The 14,239-nt window shown below is 35.7% G+C and overlaps 1 pseudogene; it reads left to right on the top strand.

Moving 5' to 3' along the window:
* The first annotated feature begins 10,890 nt into the window (after window positions 1–10,890).
* On the top strand, window positions 10,891–12,544 carry LOC114053965 (annotated as a pseudogene).
* Window positions 12,545–14,239: the final 1,695 nt, after the last annotated feature.

The following is a 14,239-nucleotide window of genomic DNA, read 5'->3' as shown; positions in this document are numbered from 1 at the left end:
AGTCGAGACTAGCAAAAATAGTGAAAATACCTTAATGGAAGTTTAATTATCATCTTAAAACCTAAAACCAAACTGATTTATGTGCATGTCTCTCTGTCTCTGCATATACAAGTATACATATATTTACTTATATGTATATATGTGTGTGTGTGTGTGTGTGTATTCATTTTTCCATTAAAGTCCTTAAATCTTACCTGTAAATATCAAGAAATGTCGGGTGTTGATTTTTGCTTTGGGGGTTAGCATATGGACCGGGAACTTTCTAGCCTCCTGAAAGGCAAGATTTTCTATACAAGAACACATTGCAAAAAGAGCCTTGTCACTGATCTCCTCCCTTTGTGAGTCCCAGACATTGATGCCTTAAGTAAAAAGGAGACATTGCAGACCAAAAAAAAAAAAAAATAGTAAGAAGTACATTGATGTCTCTCATTAAGGCAAAGTCATTATCTGTCCAACTGTCTACAAATTCTCATTCTCCTTGTGAAATGTGAGCCTTATGAAATTGAAAGAAGCTTGTGAAATGCAGGCATCTTTAATTAAATAAGATCCTGATAGGGAAACTAGAAGACAGGTAGCCATAATACCAGTTTAACCCAACAAGTTTCCTTCTAAAGCAGAGGTCTCCATTCCACCCCTCCCTAATCCTTTTTTTTTTGTGAGGCAATTGGGGGTAAGTGACTTGTCTAGGGTCACACAGCTAGCGAGTGTCAAGTGTCTAGTCTGAGGTCGGATTTGAACTCAGGTCCATCCTGACTCCAGGGCTGGTGCTATATTCACTGCACCACCTAGCTGCCCCCTGATCCTAAGTTTCTTACAAGAAGTTCCTTATACTAAAGGAATAACAATCTGGTCCCTATTCCTGCTGTATTAATATGTCAAGAACATTATAAAATATGTACAAATATGTGGATTTTAAATAGATGAGATAAAAGTGAAATAAATAATGTTTCTAATTTTAATAATAGCTAACATTAATATCATGCTATAATTTTTGCAAAGTTTTAAATATACTTTTTTTGATCCTCACAACAATCCTAAGAGTTAAATGCATTATTGTCCCCAATTTATAGATTAGGATACTGAGGCTGAGAAGTTAAGTGACTTCCTCAGTGTTACAAAACTAGAAAATGTATAAGGAAGAATTTAAATTGATTTCTTCCTGATTTTGAGTATGCCACAAAAACAGTTTTGCACTCACTAAAACATAATTAGTAATGATATAACTATATGTATATTCATATACATATATACCCAAGATGATTATGATTTAATATGCATCATTATTTTTAAACATTTTATTTTTACCTAATATTTACAGATGACTCCCACTTTGTGAGTTCTCTTGTAACAAAGTAAATAGTTAAGTAAAATTAATAAAATGATGACTTCATCTGAAAGTACATAAAACATTCCACATCTATAGCATGTCCACACTTTTCTATTAAAAAAATAACTGAAATCAATTTTCTTTTTCTCCAACATTATACCCTATTGGAAAAGAAAAGAAATTCTTCTAATAAATATATATTGTGAGCAAAACAATTTTCCTTAAAGGCTACATACAAATGTGGTTAGATGTAGATTAATGTAGATATAGATATCACTTTCTGCCCCCTAAATCCATCACCTCTTTTTATAGAGAGCATGTTTTATCATCTTTCCTCTGTGATCATGAATTGCCATTGAATATAGTTTATACAGATTTTAAAATTGTTTTTACAATATTTTTGGTATATATTATTCTGGTTCTGCTCATATTATATTTCATCAGTTTATAAATGTACTGAAAGTTATTGATTTTTATTATATTGATGTTATAAGTTGTTCCCCCATTTCTACTAACTTCTTTCTTAATTCATATATTTTAATATCTTTTTTTGAAATAATATATTTCATCATTTCTTATGGCATAATAGTATTATATGATGTTCCTATACCACAATTTTGCAGCCATTCCTCAATTATTGGGTACCCCATTAGTTTCCAATTTTTTATCAGAAAGAACTTCTATAAATGCATATATGCATATATACATACATATCATATGTAAGATATCATATATGCATAAGCTATATAAAATCATATATAAACATATATTTATAGAAATATGTATATCTGTATGTATATATGTATGTACATACCATTTTTTTTAACATTTACAACACTTCCTCCCTTTTTCTTTGATCTCTTTTAGGTATAGGCCTAGCAGTGGTATACCTATCAAGTTACTTTCCAGAATGATTGTACCCATACTTTCAGGTACACCAAGACTTCGTACTGCACCTGTTATCCCACAGCCTCTTAAACATTCATCATTTTTTTTTGTGGGGGTGGATCTCTGTCACTGGGGTGGATATGATGTGGCATTTGAGAACTTCTTTAATTTGCATCTAAATAAGACTGATTTAGAGTATCAAAAATATATATGTTTATAGATAAACTGTATTTGTTCCCTTGCATACTTTCTGTTCATATTCTTAAACTATTTATCAATTGATCAATTGCACTTACTCTTATGAATTTGTTTTCGAAGTCAATATATATCCTGCACTGTTTCTATTTGAGTTTGACATCACTGATCTAGTATGTTGATTGGTTTTTCCTTCTATTTCTATTCATCCTTGTCAATTCTCCATTGCTGTTTTACAGAATGGACTGCCTCAAATGTACCTGACATCATTGAGTTGTTGACCCCCTGTAGTGAATATTTGGATATTCTTGGATTATATTTTGGTTAATGGAGTTGACTCTTTGTAACACTGGACTTAGCTTCAGAAGATCTGTGTTCAAATTGCAGAAATGGGCTCTGAACTAGCTTCACTTTTCATTTCTGATCTCTGTATTTCTTCTCCTTAAAATGAGTAGAGTAAAGCTCATAAGGGCATTGAAAACAGAATGTTTTTGAAAACATAAAGCTGTATAAAAATGTGACATTATTATATTTTCAAGATTTAGTGTAAACTAAAACAAATAGCTTTGTGTCTTCTAATTTGTTCACCACCCATGATCTTATCTTACCACAGTAGTGACCAAGGTAATTATTTTCCATTGTTTCTTCTATTTCTAATAGAGTTTAAAGTAGAGAGTGACTGGAAACCATGATCATTACTCATCATTTCCCATTCATGTTTTTTTTAATTCAGGATTTGTTTTTAAGTGTATATATCTTCTGCAGCTGCTACAGTTTTTCTTAGAGCTATAGAAAGATGCTTGAGAACAAGACACAGTCATCTGTGAAAAGCAAATGGATGAGATGTTTGCCATCAATCATCATCTTGTTTTTCTAGTCAAGCACCAGAACAATGCCTTCAAGCAAGACATTCATGTGTGGGGGGAAGTCTGTGTCCCTTGTTGAATTCCTTTGTGGATGTAAATTCAGCATACATTTGTGAAATTCCCTTTTCCAATTTTAGGTCTCAAATCAAGCTGTATTTTTCATTGAATCACGGAATTGAAAAGTACCTCAGAGGTCATCTAGTCCCTAATTATCTGAAGAGAAAACATCTCTGTAACATTCACAGCAATTGGTTATCATCTAATCTCTATTTGGAGGTCCCCTTTGAAGGAAAAGTACAGACATTTACCAAGGCTGCCCATTTTACTTATGTATACCAATCAACCAATCAGTAAACATTTATTAAGTACCTATTATGTGCCAGACACTATGTTAACTATTGGGCATACAAAATGAGGTATAAGATAGTCCCTGCTCTCAAAGACCTTACAATAAAATGGGGGAGACAATATATAAATATGTGAAAATATAGAAACAATACACATATAAGCATCATATGGAAATACTTAAAAGAGGGAAAGTACTAGAGTTAAGAAGAATTGGGGAAAGCTTTTTGTGAAAAGTGAGATTTTAGATTGGGCTTTAAAGAAGTCAGGGAGTTTAATAGCTAGAGTTGGGAAGAGAGTAATCTAGGCATGAAAGACATTTAGAGAAAATGCCTGGAACCAAGAAATAGTGTTTGTGGAAGAGCCCCTGGGTTGAAGAGTACATGTCAGGGAGCAAGATGTATTGAAGATATATTGAAAGCAAGAAGATTGGAAAAGGTAGGATGGGAAAAGGTTATAAAGAGCTTTGAATGCCAAACAAATTTTTAAATTTGCTCCTGGAGGCAATAGGAAGTCATGGGGGTTTATTCAGTAGGAAGGTGAAATGACTGAGCCTGCCCATTGGGAAAATCTCTTTAGTGATTGAGTGGAGGTTGGATAGGGGTGGAGAGAGACTTGAGGCAGGCAGACTCACCAGCAGGATGTTGCAGTAATCCATGAATAGGTGATATGGGCTTGCACTAGAGTGGTGGCAGTGTCACATAAAACCAGGAGACAATTATGAGAAGTGTTATAAAGGTGAAATCAATGGACTTTGGCAACGGGGATGGGAGATTGTAAAGAATCTAGGATGACTCCTAGGTTGCAAACCTAAAGGAACAGGGAGAATGGTGTTACCCACTACAGCAAGAGACTGTAGGAGGTGGATAGAAGTTTTAGGGGGAAATATAATGAGTTCCATTTTGGACATACTGAGTTTAAGATGTCTATTGGATAACCAATTTGAGATTTCAGAAAGGCAGGTGGAGATGCAGGGTTGGAGATTGATAGAGTGTTTGAGGCAGGATAGGTAGAATTGAGAATCATCAGTATAGGGATGATAATTAAATCTAAAGGAGTTGATGAAGTCACCCAGTGAAGTTGTACATAAAGAGAAGAGAATAGCCAGGACAGAACCCTGAGGTACTCCTATAGATAGAAGACATGATCTAGAAGAGGATGTAGCAAAGGAGACAGAGAAGGAGCAGTCAAATAGGTAGGAGGAAAACCGAGGGAGATTGATGTCCCAAAAATCTAAAGGAAAAAAAAGTATCAATTCAGAGAGAGTGATCAAAAGTTTCAAAGGCTGCAGGAAAGTCAAGGACAATGACAATGACAATTGAGAAAAGACCATTCATTGCATTTGGTAATTAAGAGATCATTAGTAACTTTGGAGCATATCAGAAAAGTGATCATCTACCCTCTGCTCAAAGACTTTTGGTAAGAGGGAAGTCACTACTCATTACCATTTTGGACAGCTGTAATATATAAGGATTTTTCCTCACCTCCAACCTAAATTTCTCTCTATATAACTTCCACGCATCACTTGTAGTGATGTTCTTTGGGGAGAATATTCCTATTGTTCTGATTGGAATATATGGTAATCTCAGTAACCCCTGAGCAGAAACTTCCTAACTAGAATGACATTTCTTTTTCCTCTTAAAGAACTGGATAATTATCCTAGAGAGAATTGCATATTCTTACAATAATTTGTTAGGGCACCAGCAGCTGTTCATTTTCCTCAAAAGGTACAGTTTCATCTTCTATGGAAGTTGTTTCAAATATAATATATAGCATGGAAGAATCATTAGTTCTCTATTTTCTCTATTACATTCTTTTATCCCCCATCTGCCTGGCACAGGAGAGAATTCCCTTCTTCATTTTCAGTTTTTTCTTCTTACTTATTTTCCTTTTGGAATCCTTTTTTTCCAATAAACTCTTCATTCTCCCTGATAATTTCTAGAATAGATGATTTCCAGTGAAATAATCTTCTCCTCTAATGGCAATACTAGCCTGCATTGTATATACTTGCAGATGTGTGCAATTTGACAGTGGCTGATACATAACTAGCTTCCCATCTCTACAATTCCTTGGTATTTTCCTCTTGATCTCCATAATTACTGGAACTCTTATTTTAAATTCTCTATGATTCATGCTACCAGTTCTTGGATCTACCTGACACAGCAATGTTCCTTGTTGCCAACTTTGTTAGTGTGGCTTGGGGAAATAAAAGGTGGTCCACTAGCATTTCCTGAGTAAGGCTTTATCTAGTACTGAATTGATCAACTAATGATGTGATTAAAAAGAGTTTTCCTTACTTCTGAATATGACATAACTTTCTTGCTCATTGATTTGCCTTTGATAAGCAACTAACTGATTCTTGCCAAAGTCACAGAGGAAAACATAAACTGTTCAAATTACTGTCTTGAGCCCATATAGAAATCTAACTTGCAATTACTTATCAATGTTCATTTTTTCCCTCTCATTTTCCTGCTGATGAAACTATAAATGCAGTCTCCCTGTATCATGCCTCTTTGCTGGCATTTTCTATACAGCCTTTGATATGATTGCTTTCCTTTATCTTTGTTATTGTTAGTGAGTCCTTGCTTTATTTATCTTTATACAATATGGAATTACAGAATAGCTACTACTTTTGCACAGGTGGTTCCCACTACCTCAAATGCATATCTTACTCAGCTGCATCTTGTAGAAAGCTAGCTTCTTTCAAATCATAGCTCAAATGTTAGCTCTCACATTAGGCCATTCCATATTGCTCCAGACACTAGTATCATGAATGCCTCCTATATTTACACATTCATGAAAAGGATATATCCCCTCAGTATCCTTCCCTCCTTCCACCAATTAGAACATAAGCTCCTTGAGGTGAAGGACTTTACCATTTTTGCATTTGTGTCCCCAGAGGCTAGCAAAATGTCTGGCATATAGTATATGCTTAGTTAATGCACATTGTTTGATTATTTATTACTATAGGTTATAACAAATGATAATCATATTTACTTGAGAAGCATGTTAGAAGGTTGAGAATACTCCAAGTTAATAATTGTAATTTTCAAAAATAGTTTTCTTAGATGATAGTTATTAAACCTAAATATGATTGCTGTTAAAGAGGAAAATACAGTGGTTCTTTCTTCAATTATCTTTATGCTTTGTGGGAAGCTACTGTTCTCTTCAGTGTTAAGTAATTGAAGAATTCAAGGACAAGAAAAGAATTCACTCTAACTTGAAAGTGCTTTTGTTCATTTGTAAAAGCACATGCATTTCTTTAATCAAGTAACCCCAGGAGTTGGTGGAAATTGGAAGTCCATGTAAGGAAACACCACCATCAGTGAAATGATCAGAAAGTGTAGGGCAATGATCCATAACTCATAATGGAGCAGAGCATACCAGCTGTGGGGTAGGATCTGACTCGGTTCTCTCTTGTTCTATTAAAACCCACCTGGGAGCTTCATCTTTCCAATGGGAAAGAGATGAGAGGTAAGTTGGAAGGAGATAAAGGAGTGAATGCAGCAGCACAGGAGAACCAAATCTTAGTCATGTAGAAATCTTCAGAGATACTCCAGAGACAGTGTGGAGGGAGGCATTTTCTCTTGCTTTGTTTTCCACATTTTTGAAACTCTGAGAGACAGAGTCAGTTTACAAAACTCTACACTGTACATTATCTTACTTTTAACACTTGTAACACCTGTCTCTTTCTAGAAAAGTCATGCACCTGACCAACATTCCCATTTGTTTGTATAATTTCCTTCTATCTTGAGAAATAATTATTTTCTCATTTTTCCTGAAAACATATATATGCAAAAAGAAACTTCCTTTCTATGTAGTTTATTTATGTGAAGTGACTGAACATTAGCAATCTAAGTTTACATGTTCCTTTTTATCTCAGTTAAATCAGACAGTTTTTCTTTTTGGTGTTATTAATTTGCCATGCTTTCCAAAAGGCATCCTGAACCTGAAATAGTTGATCAGATAGGTAGTAGCTAACTAAGTGCCAAGGAAATCTTCACACTTAGTTAATGTGGTCAATGTTTCAGATAATTCAAAGGATTGCTCTAGACCAATCCCCTCATTTTAGATATGAGCAATTAGAGACTCAGAATTGCCCAGGCTGGGAGAAGTAAGAGGAACAGAAAAGGTCAGAATCTATATCTCATAAGGCCATATCCAGTGTTCTTTCAACTACATTATTCAACATAGAGCATGTATGACCTTGCTCATTATACATGAAGCACTTCTTTCTGGCCTACTTCCTTAACTCCCAGTCCTACTGGTGAGCTAGGTCACCAGAGGGTAGCTGTCTATTCTCCCCTGAGGGATGTAGAGGTAACTCTGAGGGGCTAGGGTTTCTAGGATATGTAATTTCTAGGATAGGTAATAATCTATGAGTCTCCAGTGGTATGCTTCTCATTAATTGTGAACCAGGAGCCTCATTTAAGTTTTAGACAAAGGTTGTATGCTAAGAACAATTGATAGAAAATAGCCACCAAACTGGGAAACTCTTCCACTGTGCACACAAGGTACTTGGTATGAATGTGCTCATATTTAAACTACAAAGATTGTGAAGTATGTGTGTAGAGAACTCATAAGGCACAGGGGTATCAAATTCTAGCATAGGGAGACCTTTTCTCTCTTTGAAATGTGCTAATGAAATTCATTTTGGTTGTAATTCTCTGCTAGATTCTGAAAATCAATCCCTTTCTGGAGTTCGGGGTCAGCTTTCTCTTCACCGCTGGACTCAGACACTTACTAGCTGAGTGAGTTTGGGCAAATCACTTAAACCTCTGTTTGACTCAGTTTCCCCAACTATAAAATAGAAATGATAAAAGACCTACTTTGCAGGGTTCATATGAAGACCAAATGAGATAAATTTGTAAAAAACAAAAAAAAAACAGCACAGTATCTGTTAATAATAGGCAATATATAAATGCCCTTACACAGAATCTATCAATAGTAGTTGGTATATAAATGCCCTTACACAGAATCTATCAATAGTAGCTGATATATAAATGCCCTTACATTTTGTTTCTGTCTGTGTCCATATTTGGACTTAGCGTATTGCTTTCTGTTCCAGGTTGGATGCAATGTCTACTGCTTAACCTTTCTTTATGATGATAGGGTCAATAAAAATGATTGGAGAAGAGTGAGGTAGGGAAATAAGAAAGGAGAAACTCTTCTCCACCTAAGAGCATTTCCATCTCCGGAACTCGGCTGTAACTGGAATATTTCATTCTAGACTTGAAAACTTCAACTACTGGTATGGACACACTTGAACTGAGTTTACTAATTGGCTGAATGCTATTTCATACAATAATCATAACTGATCCTCCCATCCAACCTTATCACTTTCTTTCTCAATCTCTTCAAAGAGATGCATTCCTGGTAAAGAAATCAGAGAGATTAATTAATCTTATTTACTCATTTAAAATTTCATATTCACATAAATTGATTGTTAACTGATTGATTAGGATTACATAGTAAATTATCCCTTCCATAACTATAGCATGGTTTTGCATTCAGTTTTTAAAAGTGCATTTTAAAATATTCTAAAATAAATTTCCCTCAAAATGCATGATAGGTTAAGTAGAGGAAATAGTTCACAATGTACATAATAATATCATACTCTTACATTTCAGCCAAAAAAGACTATAAGTACTGTATTTCTCAAAGAACTTGTCTTTTCTATTTTGGTCTAGGAGGGGAAAAAAGGGCAATTAAAATAAATCAAAATGGAAGATCATATTTAAAAGTATTATTACATCTTCTTAAAAGGATTTTCCTGCATTTTGCTGCTATTTTATTAGAAGAAGCCAACAGCAGTGATAAAATGACAGAAAGAGCATTGGCCTGGGAGGCAGGAGGCACAAATTCTAGTTCTGGCACTTCCATTAACTAAGTGATCTCTGAGGATAATTTTAGCACTCTGGACCTCTGGTTTCCTCATGTGTAAGTTGGGACTGGACCACTAACACCCCTTGCAAAAGATAAGTTCTACAGATATTTGTACAGTCTCTCTTTTCATTTCTCCAGAGAGGTCACATTTTGACAAGGCATTACTCTCAGTTGAAGTCAAATGTAGGTCAAACAAGTTAAGACTCAAAGGCTCATGTAACTCTTTAGGAAAGTTTTATCTTTTCCCCTGAAATCAACTGCAAACTTAATTCTTGCCACAAAATCACCTATGACATCTTTGTGGAGGTTGAATCAATTTCCATAGGCTTTTCTCTCTTCAGAATTATTGCTTTTTCAAACTCTTCTCCAATTACCTTTGGATAAGATGAAAATAAGACACTATAGAGATCAATATCAGGTACTATAATTATTTCTTTGAGAAAAGCCTTTAGAATATGCCTTTCTCTTTTTCAACATGTTCCTCTTTCCTTCTACTCCCTTCAACTGACGTAATATTGAATGATTCAGAGGAAAATTCATCCCTTCACTCATTTAGACTTTCTTGCAAACAAAATAATGAATTAATTCACTAAATTATTTAATATTCTTTAATTTCTACCATGTGAAAGGAATTGAGTTGGCCATGGTGATACCAAAGCAAGCAAAGAACAAAAGGTCCCTGCTTTCAAGAAGGACTCTTTACACTGTATTGGAAAATACAACATCTATATGGATAAGTAAACATAATTTGTGAAGGGAAAAATCACTAATAACTCAAGGTTTAGGTAATGCCAGGAACAATACTAAGCATTGAGAATACAAATACAATCACAAAAGACATCCGCTGCCCTCAAAGAACTTGCATTTAATGAGAGAAGACAATGCACGAGGAGAAATAGAAAGGGAGCTTTGAGGATTGACACATATGAGGATACATAGTCTGGAAACAACGACTGGAAAGTTACGTATTATTTGTTCTAGGCAAGATGAGGGAAAACCTCATTTATCAAAGCACAGGGAAATATTTTAAGAGTCCATTGGGATTGTAGGTAGAGAGGGGAGGTGAGAAGGATGACCAAAAGGCTGTAGGTGGAATGGTTTCAAAATGGTGGTCCAGTGCTTTATTCACTGTATTGTGCTACCTGGTTGAGCATGCCAAAGTTTAAACATATTTTTTCCCATAAGAAGGAAAAGGATCTAAAGATCCCGTCCACCTGGCAGGTTAGTGCCCAGAGCTAAGGGAGCACAAAAAATAAGGCAGTTCTACTTTAAGAAAGAAGCAGAAATGGAGATATATCCTCCCCTAGGAATTTGGGGCCAACAACAAAAATAAGTACATGAAGAGAAGGCATCTTTTCAAGGAAGAACATTGGGTATTGAGTGATGGCTAAGCCAGTTGAATATAACATAGTTCCAACTCCACAGGGCACTACTGCTTCTCATCGCTATCCTCCTAATGGGGCTACTGCAATGTATTGCTTGCTTTAGGCTGATCTTTAGTTGGTGTTCATTCTCAAAAAGTGACCACTATTTTGAGTGTCTTTGTGAGCAGCAGGTCAACCAGACAAGCAATGCCACAGGGCAGGCAGGATGAAATGTTCAGGATTTATAGTTTTCCCATCTTTCCCCTGATTTCCTTCTCAAAAAACTTCATGATATTCCCCAAAAGTTACATCTTAGACCATTTTGGAACCACCATGGAACACTTCGTTGCCCTATTTCTGTATGCAGAGGCCACGCTTCTTGTGGCTATCTCCTCTGTAGCTAAAGCACTGATCCTTTCTGCTGTTTTCCCAATGCTTACTGTTGGAGGTCTTCTGGCTATCAATTTGCCAGTGAGGAACCTATTTGGCAAACATCAATCCACTATAATCACCCTCTACAAGGAGACATTAGATCCCTTCTCTGCAGTCTTCCTTGTTAGTAAGCTTCTATATAATTGGGCCTGAGTCTCAGGAGTTCCTTCTTCATCCTCTGTACCTTCAGCATCTAGCATCTCATCCATGCTTTCTTCTTTATGTCCAGGGAAATCTAGTGGCTTCCAACTACAGTATGTCATAAATTGTTCAAGGGGAACTAATGGATTTCAAGGAAAGGAAGATGAAAGAACCAGGAAGGAAGTGATGGAGTTGAGGTAGAAAGCCAATGCTCTCTCCCCAGCTCTCCAGCAAGAGATATCCAAGGGGCAGTTAGGTGGCGCAGTGGATACAGCACTGGTCCTGAAGTCAGGAGGAACTGAGTTCAAATCTGGCCTCAGACCAAACCTGAGTTCAAATCTGGCCTCAGACCAAACACTTGACACTTACTAGCTGTGTAACCATGGTCAAGTCACTTAACCCTAATTCACATACACACACAGTAAGATATCCAAGACTGAACAGAATAGTTGTCCTTCCTTTTTGGAGCTGTGAGCAGTCACAGTGATTCTTTTGGTACCTGATCTGGCTGTCTTTGATGTAACTGTGGCATTATTTTTTCATTGAGATCCTCAACCCTGTACTAAACCAGCTGGCCCCACAGGGACAAGGATAAAGTCAGTACCTATACAAGTATCTTTGACATCACTCAGCTCTTTGGGGTACTGTGTGCCCCCTGAAATAGATTCATGTTTGACCACCTTAAAAATGCAGGCAAAAGGCAAGAGGAGCTTTTCCAGGCTAGGTGGCAACCTATTTTCACTCTACTTTCCCATTTTTGGCCTGATGTGTCTCATTTTCTCCATTTGTGCCTCCACTCCTGTACTCTATCTTCAGTATTTCAACTGCCTCCTACAAGTTATCAGTCAGTCTTTCCTATATGGATGGAATCCTACTTTTCTCACTCTGACCTTTTTTCCCAGATTTAAGGGACAATGCTCTCATCAGTGCTCTCATTCCTGTAATTCCCCATCTTCACCCTCAGCAAAGGGTCACTCCAGGAGGACACTTTGTATGAAAACAAACAAACAGACAAAAACTTTGTTACCTATAATGCAGGAATCAAGTTACTGGAGACTTCTATAAAGTCAACCAACAAAGAAATCTTTAGACTACAATGATATTCAATATTATTTTTAGGAAAAAAAATGGACAATTAATGTTATCCTTGAATTTGCAATTTGCTAGTGTCCCAAAGTTTAAGAGTTTGTTAGGGAGTGTGAGGCAGTTCAGATGAAATTCCATAGGCCATAGTTCTGTTAGCATATGTAGCACTTAACTACCTGATTGCACTGATTAGTTTCTCCATATGTTCCTTTACAGTGATGCCTGTCATTCACACACAATACATATATGATATATACATATATGATATATACACATGTGCACATACATATAAATGTATATAAATACACACATATATCATATATACTTATATATAATAAAAACTTTCTAGAGCTATGGGAACCAGATGTCTGCTCTATGAAGGAGATGACAATTACACTCAACAAATTCAACATTTACTAAGTGCAAAACACTAAAAAAAAAAAAAAGATAGATATGAAAAAATTCTCCCTGGTATGAAAGATCTTACATTCTTCTGGGGAAAACACAAATAAAGTGTTAAGTAAATAAAATATAATATAAGGAATCACAGATCTAAGTCAGAGATATGGAAAGCATTCCCTACTATAGGATATGTTACAAGGTTTAAGCTTTGAAGGAAGCAACAGAGTTGAGTTAGAGGGGAGAAGGGTATTCCAAACATGGGGGAGTTGTACCTTGTTCAAAAGCGAGGTAGTAAGAGATAGAATACAGAGCTTAGGGAAGAACAAGTATGTCAGTTTAGCTGAAAAGTACAATGCTTAAAGGGAAATGATATGAAATAATTTTGGAAAGCTATGTTTAGCCAGATTGTGGAGGTTTGTAAATGCCCAATTGGAGAGTTTATATTTCATACTATAGAAAACAAAGACTGTTCATTTTTTTTTCTTTCTTGAAGTCCTGAATACTCCCATTTTTCCTTCTTCTCAACAAGTAATAAGCAGTCAACAATCAGCATTTATTAAGCATCTACCAATGTACCATGTGCCAGCACTATGCTAAGTAATGGAGATACAAAGACAAAAACAAAACAATCACCACACCCAAGAAACTTACATAATAATAGGGGATACAACATTTAACTAAAAACAGAAATAGATAGGTAGATAGATAGATAGATAGATAAATAGATAGATACACATACATATATACATACAATATAAACACATACATATATACATATACACACATAAAAATAAATCCATAATTTAGTAACTTTAAGTCATCTTACTAAGAAAATTTAGATTATTATATATGAAATCCCTAAACTCCCCTCCTATTAAAACTTTGAATGCCTTTATTATCTTTTTCTTACCTGCCATCTCAGAGGAAGAGCTGGCCTTCTGAACTCTTGAACTAGCCCTTCCTTTTTTGTTTTACCTGTTCTCGCCATCTTTTATATCCCTTGTTACTCTCCCCTCAATTATTCCCTGTCTCTCATGCATATTTAATCTCTGCCCTGCTATCAGTTCCTTCTTCTAAATTTACAAACACAGCCATTTCTTTCCTATTCAAGTGAATTCATTCATTTAACTTTGTGGTAACTTCACATATCACATTCTGGCTTTCACTCCTCTGTAGAGAGAATAGTCCCTACTTTGTGCCAGGCACCATGCTAAGCTCTCTACAAATCTTATCTCATTTGATTCTTACAACAACCCTGTAAGCTAGGTGCTGTTATCCCCATTTTACATTTGAGTAAAATGAGGCAG

This window comes from Vombatus ursinus, unplaced genomic scaffold, assembly GCF_900497805.2.
Source record: "Vombatus ursinus unplaced genomic scaffold, bare-nosed wombat genome assembly UNPS02014812.1, whole genome shotgun sequence".
In the NCBI taxonomy this organism is placed as follows: Eukaryota; Metazoa; Chordata; class Mammalia; order Diprotodontia; family Vombatidae; genus Vombatus; species Vombatus ursinus.
Note: the sequence above shows the minus strand (reverse complement) of the source record. Positions and strands in the feature narration are given on the sequence as shown.